We start from the raw sequence: 20,301 nt of genomic DNA on the forward strand, positions 1-20,301 counted from the left end.
CCAAACTGCCCAGTTCACACTGGACTCTACTACCTAACTAGCTGTGAGTCCTTAGCAAGTTGCTCAAACATCTTTGGATGTCAGTTTTTTCTCTTAAAAAGTGGGAGTAATTGTAGTAATACTTACCTCATATAGATGTCCAGTGGATGGATTTGGTGAGGTAATACACAACAAACACTTATCATAGTATCTGGAATATAATAGTTCTCAGTAGGTATTAGCTCTTTTCATTATCTAAGTCTAATTAAGTCTATCTGAGCCTCAAGTCCCTTGTAGAAGTCTAAGGGAATATCAGAAAGTTAGGAATTATGAGATATTCCAATTGTATTGCTGTTTCACAGGTTTTGGAAAGTCATGCAAGTTCTGCCTTTCTACTTTGCTAAGCTGTAATATGTGGGCAATTAGTTTCTTATTACAATTAACTGCTCATTGTAAATTACTGTAAATATGCAGTTTGAAGGCTACTATTATTAAAGTGGTTCTTATTCACCTGACTTAAAATATGCTGTTTTTTTTTTTCCCAACTGACTCAGGGTTCTACTCACTACCATTGTCCAATAAAATTAGAGAAAGTTGTTGAATCATTTCAAACCTGCTTATTGATGCTAAGATCCCATTGTGAAATGGGGCAAAAAAAATCTTAGTCATGGTTAGGCAATAGCACCATATCAGAAGGGAAAGGAAAGGAAGCGTGTGGTAATTGATAAACTGTGCAACTGCGGTCTATTTTGTAATAATTCTTCTCCCACCAATCTTATGAAGTTAGCACTTTATAATGTTGGCCTATCAAGTTCCCTTCTTATAGAAAAGTAGATTAAAACTTTACAAGATCACATTACTGGCAGGGATCATTAAGATTCATTTTAGAAAACTGCTTACCACATTTATATGTAGATACAAGTTGCTTTCTTTTTTTCCCCCAGAAAAATACAGTAACGTGATTAAAATGCACTAATTTATTTTCTTTAAATTCCCTTTTATGTGTATTACACTTCATTTTTGGTACACTCTATTGTGGCTGAATTTTTTGGTTCATTTCTTAAAATTCACTAGTTTATATACTTTGATGTGTTTATGTTGCTATTTGGTTTATCTATTGTTGTTGTTTAGTCGCTGAGTTGTGTCTGACTCTTTTAGGACCCCATGGACTGTAGCCTGCCAGGCTCCTCTGTCCATGGGATACTCACTCCAGGCAAGAATCCTGGAGCGGGTTACCATTTCCTTCTCCAGGGCATCTTCCAACCCAAGGATCAAACCTGCATTGACAGGTGGATTCTTTACCACTGATCTACCTGGGAAGCCCTTATTTGGTTTACTTACTAGGACTTTTATTTCAATGATCATATTTTTGTTTGTTTGTTTGTTTTCAAGAGCAACAGGTGATTCTTTAATTAAAACTGCCTGCTCTTACAGGTGTAGTATCCTGTCATATCTCTGCAGTTATTGATCACAGTTAACTTGAAATATTGTTTGTTCTAGAAACTGTTTCCTTGGGCATTCACGCTTATACTTATTGCCTTTGGTGCCTGTCTTCCACGGTGTTGGTTTTCCTTAAAAGCCTGCTGATTCTTGGTGTACTGCTTGTCTTCGTGTTTGAGCAGCCCTGTCTGTAGGAGCTGCTTCTGCTCCTGGGAGCTGTCACGGTCACTGTGGATCTCTCCAGCCCTCTTCTTCTCCTTCCTCCTCCTAGACACTCCCCTCCCAATTTCACTACCCTCTGGAACATGCTTCTCAACCCCTTTTTCATTGTTGTTCTTCTCAGAAGCTGTTTTAGGACACTTTCCCCCAGTCACTGCCTAAGCTCAATGAATTTTAGTACCGCAGATGTGCTGTACATCTGTTTATTTATTGTTGTCCTTTGCTGTCGTTCAGTCTCTAAGCTGTGTCCAACTCTTGGCAGCCTCATGGACTGCAGCACACCAGGCTTCCTGTCCTTCACCATCTCCCAGAATTTGCTCAAACTCATGGCAACTGAGTCAGTGATGCCATCCAACTATCTCATCCTCTGTCGTCCCCTCCTCCTCCTGCCCTCAATTTTCCCCAGCATCAGGGTCTTTTCCAATGAGTCGGCTCCTCACATCAGGTGTTCTTTGGAGGGCCGCAAATTATTGCAATATTTAAGGTGTTTTTTGTTTTTCTTCTCTCCCCACCCCCAAATCGATTTTTGCCACACCAGGAGCAATAGTGTACACACCCCCAGCTGATGCCGTGTGCTCTGAAGAACATTCCTGCCTTTCTGCACCAAGTGTCCTGGAGGTAAATGCTCTTACTGCCTTCTGCTTAGAAAGTGAACATGAAACTGTTAGTTGCTCAGTCGTGTCCGACTCTTTGCGACCCCATGGACTGGGGCTTCCCAGGCCCCTATGTCATGGGATTCTCCAGGCAAGAATACTGGAGTGGGTTGCCATGCCCTTCTCCAAGAGATCTTCCCGACCCAGGGATCAAACCTGGGTCTCTCACACTGCAGGCAGATACTTTACCATCTGAGCCACCAGGGAAGCCTCTCTGCTTGGAAAATTGTAGCCCAAAAAACTCTCCATTCATTCAGTGCCTCTGAGCTTAGAACATCCCAACATTCCCCGAGTCATTCCTACCTCTAGAGTCTCTGATGTACTAGGATGTCTAGTTGCTGTTGTTCTTTTAAAAAACTTTATTCTTTAGAGCAGTTTTAGGTTCACAGCAAAATCAAGCAGGAAGTACAGGCTGTTCTCATACACTCCCTCCCCACCCCACACACAGCCTCCCCCACCATCAACATCCGCCTCAGTGTGGTGCATTGGTTACAACTGGCATTTGGTTTTCAGCTGATGTTTGCTCTGTTAATCCAATGATACAAGCTTTCAATATTTCTAGAATTCTTCAAACACAAGGACCTAATCATAGCATATTTTGTTATTTTCAAGCAATAGTATGAATTCTGCTTTGTCTTTATAATTTTTGTAATTTTGAGGGACTAGAGCAGGTGGGTAGGGACAGCTTTCCTTATAGTCCTCCATCTGAAATCAATCTTCTAGACGGACAGTTCTACCATAATTTTTAAAAAAGGAGGTTGAGGTGGTAATTAACTTCCATAGACTGTTATTTTAACTTGTATCAGCAATCCTCCAATTTACCAAGAATCTTCTAAATTCTAAAAGACTAAGTTATTCTTCACTAAATATTCTACATTCGTAACAAATCTTATGTGTTAGCTTACATATGATGAAGTAGTAGGGCTCTATTTTCATGGGTTCTTTCTTTAATGTTCTATACTTATCATTGTTGGAGTTTATGATATATTTAATTTATATAGTATATTAAAATGATATATCAATGCTATATGTTTAAGTAGATTTACAGAAGACCACAAAAGCCATTAAATTCTATTTCTATTGCTCCAGTTCACTTTTAATCTGTCAGTATATATGTACACATATTTCATGCTGCTGCTGCTGAGTCACTTCAGTCGTGTCCGACTCTGTGCGACCCCACAGACGGCAGCCCACCAGGCTCCCCCGTCCCTGGGATTCTCCAGGCAAGAACACTGGAGTGGGTTGCCATTTCCTTCTCCAATGCATGAAAGTGAAAAGTGAAAGTGAAGTCGCTCAGTCCTGTCCAACCCCCAGCGACCCCATGGAGTGCAGCCCACCAGGCTCCTCCATCCATGGGATTCCTCAGGCAAGGGTATAGTCCAAGGCAATGGCACCCCACTCCAGTACTCTTGCCTGAAAAATCCCATGGACAGAAGAGCCTGGTGGGCTGCAGTCCATGGGGTCTCGAAGAGTTGGACACGACTGAGTGACTTCACTTTCACTTTTCACTTTCATGCACTGGAGAAGGAAATGGCAACCCACTCCAGTGTCCTTGCCTGGAGAATCCCAGGGACGCGGGAGCCTGGTGGGCTGTTGTCTATGGGGTCACACAGAGTCGGACACGACTGAAGCAACTTAGCAGCAGCAGCAGCAATACTTTATACATACTATTTTTGTGCTGTTATGTTAGTGTATGTGTTTACTTATACTTAGAGTTCTACAAAGTTGCCATTTTTACTACCCACCTAATTACTTTTAAAATAACTGTATTTAGGGCTGTGCTGGCTCTTCATTGAGGTGCTCAGGCTTTCTCCAGTTGCAGGGAGCAGGGGCTGTTCTCTAGCTGCAGTGCATGGGCTGCTCATTGCAGCGGCTTCTCCTTTTGTGGAGCACAGGCTCTAGGGCGCGTGGGCTCAGTAGTTGTGGTGCACAGGCTTGGCTGTCTCTCAGCATGTAAATTCTTAACCTCTGCACCACTAGAGAAGCCTTACTTATACAATTATCATACAGAATGTATGATGTACTGAGAAGATGTCCGTAAATATGGGCGATTTACATTCTGTATGATAATTGTGTAAGTAAGGGGACACGAGTTCAATCCAATATTTTTATATTGTGTCAAAGAGTATGAATACTGTCAGGTGGCTTTCCAAAAAACATGCCCCCATTTACAATTCACCTTCAGCCTTGCCAAACACAAAATCTTTTATTCTTTGGGAAGTTTGTAAATTGGCTTTTTTTTTTTTTTTACATTTGTGACTATGTTTTCCCATTCAGTGACTTCCTATCTCTATTGTCCCAGGCATAAACGTGTTTGTGGCAGATTATGTTTCCCTAATCTGTCTATATCAACCTAATCATCCAATACATTTTTCTTCGACACTCTTCCCACTGAGAGATAAGCTCTATGCTCTTCCCCTTGATTTTGGGTGGGCTTGTGACTCTGGCAGAAGTGATACTATGTGACCTCCAAGGCTAAGTTAAAAAAAAAAAATGCAATACAGTGTCTGCTTCAGTTTAAAATAAGTGCATCGCATTCTACGCTTGCTTTTAGGACTCAGCCACTCTGCTGTGAGAAAGCCCAAGTCACTGTGAGGAGGTCCAGGTGGAGCAGCAGTGCAGAGGGCTGCAACACGTGGCCCTGGCTGAGCTCAGGACAAAGCCAGCACCCACTTGCTAACCGCAGGCATGAGTCATCTTGACTCACTAGTGCTCAAACTAGTCGCTCCTGCTGATGCTGTGGGGTGAGGACAGAGGTAAGGGATCCTGCTGAGTTCTGCTTGAATTAAAGATTTAGGAGCAAAATACATAATTGTTTTTGTTTTAAAGCACAGAATTTGGGGCTGATTTGTAACCCAACAGTTGATAACGGATACAGTGTGCATATCTCCTTTAACCACTTTTCAAGTGCAGTTAGGAATATTGATACGTGGTTGTTTAACTCTTTATTTGGAAGAGCCACTTTAAAAGAGAGAGAGAAATATAGAGATATGAGAGATAATACAGCATAACATATGAGTATTCTAGAATTTGACTGCCTGGGGTCAAATTCTGGCTCTGCCAAGCACTTACAAATTGTCAAAGATAGCTTGTTATCGGTTAAGTGGGATGATAATGGTAATCACCTCATTAGAAGTATTATGAGGATAAAATGAGTTAACGTATATAAAGCACCTAGCCCAGTGCCCAGCCAACAGCAAACCTTATTTAAATGCTGGCCATTCCCAGCAGTTACATATTTTCACATATTCTCTATCGTGTTTTCTTTCTTTCTTTTTCAAAAAAGTTGCACTGATACACATTTACTTTACTTTTATACTTGGTATCAGTCAGGATTCTTTCCAGTACAGCTACAGAAAACACGGTAAAAACAAAGCAAAATAAAAACTGACTAAAGAAGGAAATAGCTTAACGAACCTAATCAGAGGTAAGGTGAGATCTGCAGTGGGTCAGTATACTATCTCGATCTTGACATCCGAGGACTTCCGTGGTGGTCCAGTGGTTGAGAATCAGCCTTCCATTGCAGGGGACATGGGTTCGATCCCTGGTTGGGGAGCTAAGATCTCACATGCCTCCAGGCAACTAAACCTGAGCACAGCAACTAGAGAAAACCCAAATGCTGCAATACAGACCCACTGCAGCCAAACTAAAAAAAATAAGAATAAACTAGTTCACTACCATATTTTTTTGTAACGCCATCAAAGACCCAGGTTCTATTTAGCTCTTAGATTTTCTATTCGTAACATAGTGGGGGGAATTCTGTGGTGGTTCAGTGGCTAGGACTCTGTTTTTACTGCAAGGGTCTAGGTTCAGTCTCTGGTCAGGAAATGAAGATCCCACAAGCTGTGTAGCAAGGCCAAAAAGGAAAAAAAAAAAAAGTAACATAGTGTGTAAATAATTCTAACTCATGTCCAGATACAGCAAAATATAGAGGAACAAGAAAACTCATCTCTCTCTTGGTGCTCTCATAAAAGGAAAAAAGCTTTTCTTTGAAGACTTACATCCATTGGTAAAAATTGGGTATGTCCTCAATCTATAGCCAAATCTCTTAAATGTGATTAGAATGGAATAGGTGTTGGACTGTCAACTACAATGTTCATTGAACACTTTGAAGAGTATACAACTTGATTCTGATAATATACGCTGTTTCATCAATGTGTGTGTGCTAAGTTGCTTTAGTCATGGCCATCCTGTGCAACCCCATGGACTGTAGCCCACCAGGCTCCTCTGTCCATGGGATTCTCCAGGCAAGAATACTGGGTGGGTTGCCATGCCCTCCTTCAGGGGATCTTTCTGACCTGGGGATCAAATATGTATCTCTTACATCTGCCTTGGCAAGTGGGTTCTTTGCCACTAGCACCCCCTGGAAAGCCCCTGTTTAATCAATCAGCTCAGTTCAGTTCATTTGCTCAGTCATGGCCGACTCTTTGCCACCCCATGGACTGCAACACACCAGGCCTCCCTGTCCATCATCCACTTTTGGTGTTAACTCAAACTCATGTCCATTGAGTCAGTGATGCCATCCAACCACCCCATCCTCTGTCATCCCCTTCTCCTCCCACCTTCAATATTTCCCAGCACCAGGGTCTTTTCAAATGAGTCAGGTCTTCACATCAGGTGGCCAAGGTATTGGAGTTTCAGCTTCAGCATCAGTCCTTCCAATGAACACCCAGGACTGATCTCCTTTAGGATGGACTGGTTGGATCTCCTTGCAGTCCAAGGGACTCTCAAGAGTCTTCTCCAACACCACAGTTCAAAAGCATCAATTCTTCAGTGCTCAGCTTTATGGCCCAACTCTCACATCCATATGTGACCATAGCTTTGACAAGACAGACCTTTGTTGGCAAAGTAATGTCTCTGCTTTTCAATATGCTGTCCATGTTGGTCATAACTTTTCTTCCAAGGAGCAAGAGTCTTTTAATTTCATGGCTGCAGTCACCATCTGCAGTGATTTTGGAGCCCAAGAAAATAAAGTCGGACACTGTTTCCACTGTTTCCCCATCTATTTCCCATGAAGTGATGGGACCAGATGCCATGATCTTCGTTTTCTGAATATTGAGCTTTAAGCCAACTTTTTCACTCTCCTCTTTCACTTTCATCAAGAGACTCTTTGATTCCTCTTTGCTTTCTGCAATAAGAGTGGTGTCATCTGCACATCTGAGGTTATTGATATTTCTCCCTGCAATCTTGATTCCAGCTTGTGCTGGATGTGCTCTGCATATAAGTTAAATAAGTGGGGTGACAATATGCAGCCTTGACGTACTCCTTTCCCGATTTGGAACCAGTTTGTGGTTCCATGTCCAGTTCTAACTGTTGCTTCCTTACCTGCATACAGATTTCTCTGGAGGCAAGTCAGGTGGTCTGGTATTCCCGTCTCTTTCAGAATTTTCCACAGTTTATTGTGATCCACACAGTCAAAGGCTTTGGCATAGTCAATAAAGCAGAAGTAGATGTTTCTCTGGAACTCTCTTGTTTTTTTTTGATGATTCAGCAGATGTTGGCAAGTTGATCTCTGGTTCCTCTGCCTTTTCTAAATCCAGCTTGAACATCTGAAAGTTCACGGTTCATGTACTGGCTTGGAGAATTTTGAGCATTACTTTCCTAGCATGTGAGATACGTGCAATTGTCCAGGTGGTTCATTACTTTTAAATTCTAGCTTTGTAGAGGATGGGCTTCCCAGGATGACTCAGTGGTTAAGAATCTGACTGCCAATGCAGGAGATGAAGGAGTCCCGGGTTCGATTCCTGGGTTGGGAAGATCCCTTGGAGAAGGAAATGGTTACCCACTTCAGTATTCTTGCCTGGGAAATCCCAGAGGTGCCAGAGCCTGGTGGACTACAGTCCATGGGGTCACAAAAGAACCCAGACAAAACTTAGTGACTAAACAAAGAGGAGAAAGCAGAGACGGATTTAAAGATGCTGTACTTGAAGATTTGATGATGAAGCCACAGGCCAAGGAATGTCAAGAACCAGCAAAAGCAAGAAGAGTCAATGGATGGATTCTCCCTTTGGAGGACATGTGGCTCCATCAACACCTTGATTTCAGTCTGGTGATATGAGTTCAGGACTTCTGACCTCCGGATCTGTGAGGGAATAAATTTCTATTGTTTGAAGCCATCACTTGTGAGATAATTTGTTAGAGCCGCCATAAGAAGTGAATATGATTCCCATCCAATAATACTTTTTCAGTTATGGGGAGATTTAAGAATCATACATCTGCGGGATCCTGAAACCCTTTTTATCTTCCAGTTCTGACCTAATGGCACCATGCAAGTCAATCACACTGTAGACTGTGCGAAAGAAGCCGCTTTATAGCACCCTTCCACGCTTACGTTATCAGCCAGCTTGAGTCATTTTTCAAGGCAGCTCAATAGTATGTAGATCAGCACTGCCTCTACCCACGGCCCCCACCAGTTCTGTGCAGGTTGATCTCCAAGGATCTGTCGCCTTTCAAATTCTCCCATCTCTCGGGAGACTCTAGCCTTTAGGACAGTGTTTGTAATGACAGCAGGATTCCTGGATTTAGAAGTAAGAACTACCTTTGATGTCTAATATGAAAACAAAAGATTGTATGGAACTGACACACTGGTAAAGCAGGTTCCTTCACATCTAGAAAAAAATTCTGCCAGTTTCCTGAATACAGTTGGCTATAATTATCTGGCTGAGAAGAATATGGAAACATTCTAGTTTCCATTAGACCAGAGTTGAGCAAAATGTCCCACCTTATAAAATGCCAGTTGAATGAAACCTGAAAATGGAATGCAGCCGTTCAGGTACAGCGTGCCATTTCTCCGCTCACAGAAATTCCCACTTGACAGAGTGTCTTTGTGTTTAGGCTCCTTGAGAACCAGCCTGGGGCCCCATGGGCACTGGAGATAGATACAAGGTCTTCACTCTTTTTCAGCCACTTTATGTTTTGGGGTTTTTTTTGTTTGTTTGTTTTTTAAAGGTTTCTTTGTTTTATTTTGTTTTTAAAACCAGGAAAGCAGCTTGCATTTCCAAGGTCACCAGCTCCCTCTCAAATCTCTTCTTTTCACGACCATATTGTTTTGTTTTTCTTGACCCTAGGGAAAAATTCAACCACAAATGTAATGTTTATCCTTCAAAATAGCAGCTGAAAAAAGCACAGGATGTGTGAGACTAAAAGCACTCTTTTCGCTTCCTTTTCTGTGTGTGAGTGTGTGTGTGAGTGTGTGTGTGTGTGTGAGTGTGTGTGTGTGTGTGAGTGTGTGTGTGTGTGAGTGTGTGTGTGTGTGGATGTGTGTGTTCTATCTTCCTCAAGTTTCTTCCAAAGGGAGCCTGCTCCAAGTAAGAATTCTCAGTTTGGCTGGGAAGGAGAAGCTCCCCAAATGAGAGTAGCATCGCCTTGGGAACAGAGCTTCGTGTGCTCTGCACCTTCGGGTTCGGGGTTAACTTCAGTTTAGCAATGATTCTCCTCCCTTGTCTTCTTTGTTAAGTCATGACTTCAAGCATGTTAGTCCTGCCTCCCTCCTCAGTTGTTTGAAAATACCGTTTAGATCATGGGTGCTAGAGATTCCAAAAGACTGGCTTTTCTTGGGAACTCTGTAAGAAAGTCTTCTGGAAACCTGACGAAAGCAGCCACTCAGCCATTTACTTTCCTTTTGGATGCACTGCATTTGACAATAAGATACTTTAGCTTAAATTCTTGCCTCGCAGAACCTGCTTGTCCTTAATGATACGTGTCCTCTCTTCCACTTCTCATACACCGCACCCTCTTTACTCACGTCTTCCTTTATCTTTGTGTCGTTGCACACTGTTCTGCAACCAACTTGCTATTAACAAGGAATCTACTTGTTTTTTAGCAAGGGCCTTTCCTCACCCTCATTATTTCAGTTATGTTTTTTTATAAAGTGTCTATAGGTCAAGGCTATGGTTTTTCCAGTGGTCATGTATGGATGTGAGAGTTGGACTGTGAAGAAGGCTGAGTGCCAAAGAATTGATGCTTTTGAACTGTGGTGTTGGAGTAGACTCTTGAGAGTCCCTTGGACTGCAAGGAAATCCAAGCAGTCCATTCTCAAGGAGATCAGTCCTCGGTGTTCTTTGGAAGGAATGATGCTAAAGCTGAAACTCCAGTACTTTGGCCACCTCATGAGAAGAGTTGACTCATTGGAAAAGACTCTGATGCTGGGAGGGATTGGGGGCAGGAGGAGAAGGGGATGACAGAGGATGAGATGGCTGGATGGCATCACCGACTCAATGGACATGAGTTTTGAGTGAACTCCAGGAGTTGGTGATGGACAGGGAGGCCTGGTGTGCTGCGATTCATGGGGTTGCAAAGAGTCGGACACGACTGAGCGACTGAACTGAACTGAACTGATAGGTACTGTGGCAAATGGTTTCTTAAAAAATTGAATTGAATTGCTTTGGTTAAATGTCATTAAGATTCCTCATCTGCAGCATACACATGTTTGTGTCTGTTATAAGCACTCTCATTTTCATTCAGTTAACTCTGGTGTCTTAGAATGATGGCCATGCTATTTCTTGGGATTGTCTATAATGCAATATACTTTATTATGCCTCCAAAGTATCATCTTTCTTTTTGCAAAAATGTAACTAGTTCACTTTCATAAAGAAATGAATTTTTTGAAAACTGAATAACCCAAAGGAAAGAAAAATTTGGTATGGTGTATCTAGAGCAGCAAGCTCCATAGGTGATGTTTTGACCCACAGCGCTGAGAGGCACTGAAAGAGTTAAGAACAAAAGGTCCTCGGACTTCCCTGGAGACCCAGTGCTTGGCCTCCTAGTGCAGAGGGTGCAGGTTCAGGGAGCCTCATGGCCAGAAAAACCAAAACATAAAACAGAATCAATACTGTAACAAATTCAATGAAGACTTTAAAAATGGTCCACATCAAAAAAAAAAAAAATCTTAAAAAAAAGAACAAATAGTCCTCTTCTGAATAGTGCAAGCCACAGTGAAGTATTGCCCCCATGTCTCCCTTCTTTTAGTAACTTAAAGGATGATCATTGAGACTAGGCTACTTTAAATATGTGCCTAAGTGTATGGACATTTCTGAAACTACAAGGAATTTTTTTTTGTATGACTGGAAGTTTATTTGCAGTTCTGCACGATTTTGTTCTTTCAGGGAATGTCTTACTGTGTTTATTCCTTCAATTCTTCTACATCTAAAAAAAAAAAAAAAATGGCCCAGAGTGAGCACTTTGAAAGAGGAAGAAGATACTATTCTTTATTCCTTGGCTGTTGTCTCTGATGAAACCAAAGGTGGGTCACTTCCTCAGTCTATCTTTTAGCATCTTATCTGATTTTCTTTTATAATATTTCTTTTCCTTTCATGTAATCTCTTAAAGCAAATGGCAGCTAAATGAGCAGTTTCTGGCTTAGGTCAGGTGATTTCTCAAGATGGATTTTTTAGGCCTATTATGTAGTGTAATCAACCAGCTCCAAGAACATCCTAAGGAGAAACGTGTGTGTTTAGTATACTTAACATGTCTGAATTTCCCTTGGCCTTCAAAATGTATATTCCAGCTCTGCTCCTATTTTATCTGCCTGAAACATCTTTTAAAGGAAATTATAAACATAAAAAAGAAGTTTCTAAATAAATACTTGGGTCTTGATTCTCTAGAGTTTTCATAAATCAAACTCCCCCCACCCCCTGCCTTTTCTTAAATTTAGCCAGAGGAAAACTAAATGAAAGATTATACAGAAATGATCCCTTTAGATGCTTTCTGACTCAAAGTATAATTTTTCTCTTGGGTATATGCCTTCCCTCTTATGCAATGATTCAAAGTAGAAGGAAGTTGATGATACCACATTCAAAGTAAAAATCCAAGTACATTTCTCCTGCTCTGGTGGACTTATTTGCATTTCTCATGTTCTTTTGCAGTTGGTTAAAGTGATTTGGGACCCATATTCCTTAGGTGGGGAATAAAATAATTCCTTTTGTATCCAAGTGTTTTTTAAGGTGCAATCTGTGATGGGGACGCTCTTAAACATACTTCCCAAGACCTTTTTTTGTCCCTGGCATGGGTCACACAGCACAGTTCATTGTTATAAATCTTATCTTGAGCTCCTTTAGTTGTAGTCTGCTAATTTGTTTTACAGATAAGATATATATTTTTAATAGTCTCCTCTTGGGCATGGAACAACCTTAAAGTATTTTTAGAGAGTACTGGGGCAGAACTGAAGAGAAGAAAACAATTCAGTCACCATCCCAAAGATCTTACAATTATTACCAAGTTTAAGAAACACAGCTCTGAATATATGCCCCACCTCTGTTTGCCCTGGGAGTGTAGTAGCAAGGAGTCAGAACCGGGCAACACAGATTAACTGTGCCAGTAGGTGCTAAGGGTTTGTTAGTAACTCATTGTAAGGTCTTTCCCAGGTCTTTGTGTCTACTAAGGGTTAGAAATACAGGGAAAGTTTTAGTTAGGCATAGAGTGTCATGGTGATCTAAGAAATGATCTCTGAATAAACAGGAAATAGCCTCCTCATTGGGCTTCCCGGGTGGCTCAGCGGTACTGGATTCTTTTTACCGCTGGAAAAAGCAGATGCAGGAAACGTGGGTTTGTTCCGTGGGTCAGGAAGATTCCCTGAAGAATGGCATGGGAACCCACTCTAGTATTCTTGCCTGGAGAATCCCATGGACAGAGGAGCCCGGCGGGCTACAGTCCATAGGGTTGCACAGAGTCAGACACGACCGAAGCAACTTAGCAGGAACACACACATAGCCTCCTTACCAGTATCTATGGCTGGGTTTGGGTTGTACTACCACCTAGAAGTCATGAAGATTCAATGTGGAATAAAGCCCTTACTCTTATTACCCCATTAATTATGCTGCTTTATGAATGTTTTCCTTGCTTAATAACCATTGCTGGATGCAATGTATCTTGAGGTCCCAAGTTGGAAATGTCATTTTAGTGGTCATAGCTCAGTTGACAACAGTTGTGCAGGAGACCAAACAAATTCAAGTTTTTTGTTGATTTTTGAATTTGTTTTTTTTTTTAACGATCGGAAGGAAAGTTATTTTGCGTTGTGTCTGAGGAAGCATGGCCTTCGCATTAGATTATATTGCAGTCTGTTCTTGGACAAAGCAGTAAAAGAACTATCAGAAGACTTCTTGAAGGCTTTTCTAGGACTATGATTGTAGTAGATAGAACACTGAACACAAGGCAAAATCTTCCGGCTATTTAGTTTGAGAACATGAGATTTTACATTTACGGTTTTCAGAAATTTGACTACTCCCAAACAGCCAAGTTAACTCTTAAATTCCCTGCCCAACCTTAATTTTTCTATTTTTGACCTAGATTTAACATTGTATATATACCTTAGATGTAATTAATGAGTATATATTAAATACAAGATATAATATACAAAAATATTTAGAGATGTGGTATCTCAAACCATGATTAGACTATCTTAGCCATTCTCATAAAGCTTCTAGGCAAATTAATTTTACAAGTTATTTGGCAATTAAATTTATGAAAATATTTCCAGGAGAGAATATATGTTGCCATATGTTCCAATAATGAATGCACCTACACTTCAAATAATATTTTTGGAGTTAGGTTTAAGTGATAGTCTTTCCTTCATGTCACTAAAGTGTCGGAATGGTAAATAACTCAGCAGAATTCATGTAGTGGGCATTGTTTTTGTTTCAGCTGTAAAGAAAAAGTCAAAAAGTAAGGAAGAGAAAAGTATTTAGGAATCACATGGGGACTGTTAATCCTAGGGTAATGAATACATCAAAAAAAAAAAAAAAATCAGTGTTAGATGAAGTCTGCCTTCAGGAGTTTGTATGGGCTTCCCTGGTGGCTCAGAGGTTAAAGCGTCTGCCCGCAATGCGGGAGACCTGGGTTTGATCCCTGGGTTGGGAAGATCCCCTGGAGAAGGAAATGGCAACCCACTCCAGTATTCTTGCCTGGAGAATCCCATGGACAGAGGAGTCTGGTGGGCTACAGTCCACCGGGTCCCAAAAAGTTGGACACGACTGAGTGACTTCACTTTCACTTTACTCTATCATTGACCAAGCCTGTTAATAATTCCTGGGAAACCAAAATAGAAAATAAAATCCAACCTTTTTTCTTCTTCTGTGCTTGGTCTAGTTTCACGTGCTCATAGAGGGCCATGTGCAGAGGGCTTGAACTTGGCACTTCACACCAGAGTTCCTGGTTCAAAATGGCTCCCTCCACACCTCAGCTGGGAGGGCCATCTGCAGATCTCGCGCACGCGCGCGCGCACACACACACACACACACACACACACACACGGGATACCTCAATTCAAAATGGCAGCGGCGGGCTGTGTGCGGACAGGCCGTTTTGCTCAGGGGCAGCTTCCTGGGAGAACCCTGCCCCCTCCCTGCTGAACAGGTCCCTGTAAAGCAGCTTCGCCCACAGCCTGTGGAGTTAGGTGCTCGGGAGCCCAAGCTCACAGCTGGCTCTCCATTCTTTGATAAAAGAAATGTTTCCAGGACTTCCCAGGTGGTCCAGTGGCTAAGACTTCACCCTCCCACTGCAGGAGGCCTAGTTTCAAGCCCTGCTTAGGGAACTAGATCCCATATCCTCTAACTAGAGATCCTGCATGCTGCAACTAAAACCTGGTGAAGCCAAATAAAACTGTAAATAAAAAAATTTTTTTAATTTCCTTTGCTTCTGAACTGAACTTGGTCTTGTTCTATTGGTTCAAGCAACATCGGGCATGAGAACCTTTGTTGGGGCTCAAAAGTGTCAGTAACACTACATACAGTGTCTAATTTTTTAAAAAGTGAACAAAAAAAAAATGGAACTATCTGGAAATTTCATCAAACATCTAAGAAACTCATGAAAATAAATGTATGAGTACTGATTTCATATTCATTCCTCTTTTGTTGTAACAAAATGGCAAACTACCTGCTTTCTCTGTATTAATGAGAAAAAAGATTCTGATAAAGGTACAAGTCAGACAAACTCCTGCACTGAAGACTGCCCAGAATAGACTGAAGAGAGTTCACTGGGGACATTAGATTGATTCGATGATAGAGGACCTTACAAAGTTTAGGCTACACACATGCACATGCACTCTCACAAACACACACTGCCTGTGTGTGGGGGCTCTGTACGCATGCACTCACAATAGAGAAATATTAGCGCCTTCCCCCACAATCTGTGTTGCCAAAATAATAGTTATGACAACAGCAGCACCTCTGCACCATTTGCCTGAAAGTTCTTAGGCTTCCTGGATGAAGGAAGGCCTATGATGCTTGGTAAAATTTAACTAGAGCAGGGCAGAGTTTCTATAGTCTTCGGCTAGTCTTTGCGCGCCTGACTTTTATAATAACTTATTTGACCTAGAAACACACACACTCTCTCTCTCTATCATATGTTATTATTAGCTATGCTGGTTTATATGGTATCCTTTATTCTAACATAAATAAAAGCATTAAGGAACACATTTATCCTCATGTTTTTTTTTTAAAGAGGGAAGTTGATTCAATGGTCTGGAAAGCTGTTTTAATGGTTTCTGGTGTTTCCTTCTTTCTTATTTGCTCAGAATGCCAGATTAATCTTTATAGAGAAAACTTTTTTTTTTTTTTTCCAAACAGGTTATTTGCAGAAATGTTCAGCAATCCCCTCAGGAAAAATTCCACACTAGTTATTCTAAAAGGACATGCAGATTTGCAGCTCCATCCACCTTCTGCAGCTGTTGATGCCCGCCTTGCTGAGCATACACCCTCTCCCAGAGGCTGCTCTTTGCCTGGTTCAATCCTTTCTAGTGGTCTTGGTGTTTTTCTCACTGTTTCCTCCACTCAGGTGCTCTTCCCTTTGGTTTCCCTGTATCCGAATCCTTCCCATTCCTCCAACTAAAATCTTGTCTTGGTGAAAACTTACCAGGCCCCTCCAGGCATTGCAGCTTCCAACCTCTTACTCTGAACAGATGGTTTATTTGTTGACTATTGCTGATAAGATCTGAGGCAAGATGAAGTTTAAGCCAGAGTAGGGTTCAGGTCTGAGTGGATTCTGTCCGTTGGACTATCTTTGTGCCTTCTTGCCATATCTCTCAGTTCCTCTCTGTCATTTATTTTTTTTAACTTGATTTCTTATGGTTTCTCCCCCAGCCCTCTCTTTTAAATGTGAAGACTCGTAGCGTATCCTTAGCATGAATGGACTTGATAGCCAGGCTTTGGAGGAGGACAACAGACAGATGGCAACTAGAAAACTAAAGCACTCAGAGTGGAACATACCTACTCTTCCCACAATCAAACTGAAATACTGTAAAAATGTCAATGCCACAGTCAATCGAATCAAAAGAGAACTGCATTTATAAATAAGACAATTCCCAAAGGGTTGGCATATTACAGGTTGACTTCCCTAGTGGCTCAGATGGTAAAGAATCCGCCTGCAATGCAGGAGACCAAGGTTCCATCCCTGGGTGGGGAAGATCCCCTGGAGAAGGAAACGGCAACCCACTCCAGTATTCTTTCCTGGAGAATTCCTTGGGCAGAGCAGCCTGACAGGCTACAGTTCATGGGGTTGCAAAGAGTCAGATATGACTGAGTGACTAATACTGGCATATTACAACACCCTTAAAAACTAATTTAGTTCATCAGGGAAAGCAGTTACATGGTATAAAATAAAATAATTGGAAAACATATATAGGACTGAGGACAGGAGGAGAAGGAGGCAACAGAGAATGAGATGGTTGGATGGCATTGGACATGAGTTTGAGCCAACTCTGGGAGACAGTGAAAGACAGGGAAGCCTGGCATGCTGCAGTCCATGGGGTCACCGGGTCAGATACAACTTAGTGCGTCTGAACAACAAACAACAATTGAGGTGGGGAGGCAATAAAATATATTAACTTGGGAGGTAAGAAATTTAGAAACAATAAAGGCTATCTGAAGTACTGCTGGGGGAAATAGCAATAACCTCAGATATGCAGATGACACCACCCTTATGGCAGAAAGCAAACAGGAACTAAACAGCCTCTTGATGAAAGTGAAAGAGGAGAGTGAAAAAGCAGGCTTAAAACTCAACATTCAAAAAAACTAAGATCATGACATCCGGTCCCATCACTTCATGGCAAACAGATGGTAAAACAATGGAAACAGTGACAGACTTTATTTTCTTGGGCTCCAAAATCACTGCAGATGGTGACTGCAGCCATGAAATTAAAGGATGATTGCTCCTTGGAATAAAAGCTATGACCAACCTAGACAGCATATTAAAAAGCAGAGACATTACCAACAAAGGTCCATTTAGTCAAAGCTATAGTTTTTCCAGTAGCTGTACAGACGTGTCAGTTAGACCATAAAGATGGCTGAGCGACAAAAACTGATGCTTTTGAACTATGGTGTTGGAAAAGACTCTCGAGAATCCCTTGGACTGCAAGGAGATCCAACCAGTCCATCCTAAAGGAAATCAACCCTGAATATTCATTGGAAGGACTGATGCTGAAGCTGAAACTCCAATACTTTGGCCACCTGATGCAAAGAACCAACTCATTAGAAAAGACCCTAATGCTGGGACAGATTGAAGGCAGGAGAGGAAGGGGACCACAGAGAATGAGATGTTGCATGGCATCACTCACTCAATGGACATGAGTTTGAGCAAGGTCCAGGAGATGGTGAAGGACAAGAAAGCCTGGTACGCTGCAGTCCATGGGGTCACAAAGAATTGGATATGACTGAGTAACTGAACAACAACAACAATTTTGAAATTAGGAAGGAGTGAGGAAAACAGTGCTTGCTTAAGTCTCAGTTCATTTCAGTTCAGTTGCTCAGTTTGCAACCCCATGAACCACAGCACGTCAGGCCTCCCTGTCCATCACCAACTCCCCGAGTCCACCCAAACCCATGTCCATCGAGTTGGTGATGCCATCCAGCCATCTCATCCTCTGTTGTCCCCTTCTCCTCCTGCCCTCAATCTTGCCCAGCATCAGGGTCTTTTCCAATGAGTCAGGTCTTCGCATGAGGTTGCCAAAGTATTGGAGTTTCAGCTTCAACATCAGTCCTTCCAATGAACACCCAGGACTGATCTCCTTTAGGATGGACTGGTTGGATCTCCTTGCAGTCCAAGGGACTCTCAAGAGTCTTCTTCAACACCACAGTTCAAAAGCATCAATTCTTCAGCACTCAGCTTTCTTCACAGTCCAACTCTCACATCCATACATGACCACTGGAAAAACCATAGCCTTGACTAGACAGACCTTTGTTGACAAAGTAATGTCTCTGCTTTTGAATATGCTATCTAGGTTGGTCATAACTTTCCTTCCAAGGAGTAAGCGTCTTTTAATTTCATGGCTGCAATCACCATCTGCAGTGATTTTGGAGCCCCCAAAAATAAAGTCTGACACTGTTTCTACTGGTTCCCCATCTATTTGCCATGAAATGATGGGACCAGATGCCATGATCTTTGTTTTCTGAATGTTGAGCTTTAAGCCAACTTTTTCACTCTCCTCTTTCACTTTCATCAAGAGGCTCTTTAGTTCCTCTTCGCTTTCTGCCATAAGGGTGGTGTCATCTGCATATCTGAAGTTATTCATATTTCTCCCAGCAATCTTGATTCCAGCTTGTGCTTCTTCCAGCCCAGCGTTTCTCATGATGTACTCTGCATATAAATTAAATAAGCAGGGTAACCATATAATGCCTTGACATACTCCTTTCCCAGTTTGGAACCAGTCTGTTGTTCTATGTCCAGTTCTAACTGTTGCTTCCTGACCTGCAGACAGATTTCTCAAGAGGCAGGTCAGGTGGTCTGGTATGCCCATCTCTTTCAGAATTTTCCACAGTTTATTGTGATCCACACAGTCAAAGGCTTTGGCATAGTCAATAAAGCAGAAGTAGATGTTTTTCTGGATCTCTCTTGCTTTTTCGATGATACATTGGATCTTGGCAATTTGATCTCTGGTTCCTCTGCCTTTTCTAAAACCAGCTTGAACATCTGGAAGTTCATGGTTCATGTATTGCTGAAACCTTGCTTGGAGAATTTTAAGCATTACTTTACTAACGTGTGAGATGAGTGCAATTGTGCGGTAGTTTGAACATTCTTTGGCATTGCCTTTCTTTGGGATTGGAATGAAAACTGACCTTTTCCAGTCCTGGTGGCCACTGCTGAGTTTTCCAAATTTGCCTGCATATTGAGTGCAGCACTTTCACAGAGTCATCTTTCAGGATTTGAAATAGCTCAGCTGGAATTCCATCATCTCCACTAGCTTTGTTTGTAGTGATGCTTCCTAAGTCTAGAGAGAAGCAAGTAGATGCCTTCACCTTTTGCCTAGAAGAAACACCTTTAAATAAATAAATAAATAAAAGCTAAGACAAAGCCACAAGTTGTTCAGCTATAGTCACACATTGGGTTAAGAGGGACATTGTCAAGAAGACATTTTAAAGGACATATTCAGGGATGTTATTTCACTAAGGGTCCTATATTTGCAAAAATGTTTTCCTAATCAAACTGCTAAATCTGAAGGAGAGTGCACAGAAAGTATGAAGATGTAAAAGAACCCTGGGGCAGGCAGGGACAGGGGGTGGGGCAGGGAGGGTGTTGGCCCCTCAGATTCCCTTTCCAGCACATCACACAAATCTAAATGATCTAAGATCCTTGAATTTATTTTGCTGACTCGTTTGTCCTCCCATCACTCTCTCAAAATCAACATGAAAAGGGAAAACAGAGGTCTTCCAAGACTCTCTTTACATTCAGTAGTTAGTGGTAACTTATGACTATGTTTTCAACTTTGTTCTGTGGAGTCATTGACTCCTCCTCCCCTCTCAGTTTCCAGGGTCATTGGGCAACCCTTTATAAATCATGGGACTGGATTTGCTTTGTTTGGTCTTGTTCCAGCTTCTTCATTATCTCTTCTGTTGTGTACAACACAGTTTTATAGACACACCAGATAAAGTGGAGAAACAAAACCAGATTATTCCCAGACTGCTTGCCAGCTGATTTTAAATTAGTGCTTGCTGCTGGTACACAAAACAAGGAACAGTGTTTTATTCCTGAGTTTTTAGACTAGAAATGGGAGGGGCTAGTTAATTTTCGGTTCCGTCAAACATCT

Source organism: Bos indicus x Bos taurus, chromosome 12, assembly GCF_003369695.1.
Source record: "Bos indicus x Bos taurus breed Angus x Brahman F1 hybrid chromosome 12, Bos_hybrid_MaternalHap_v2.0, whole genome shotgun sequence".
Classification (NCBI taxonomy): domain Eukaryota; kingdom Metazoa; phylum Chordata; class Mammalia; order Artiodactyla; family Bovidae; genus Bos; species Bos indicus x Bos taurus.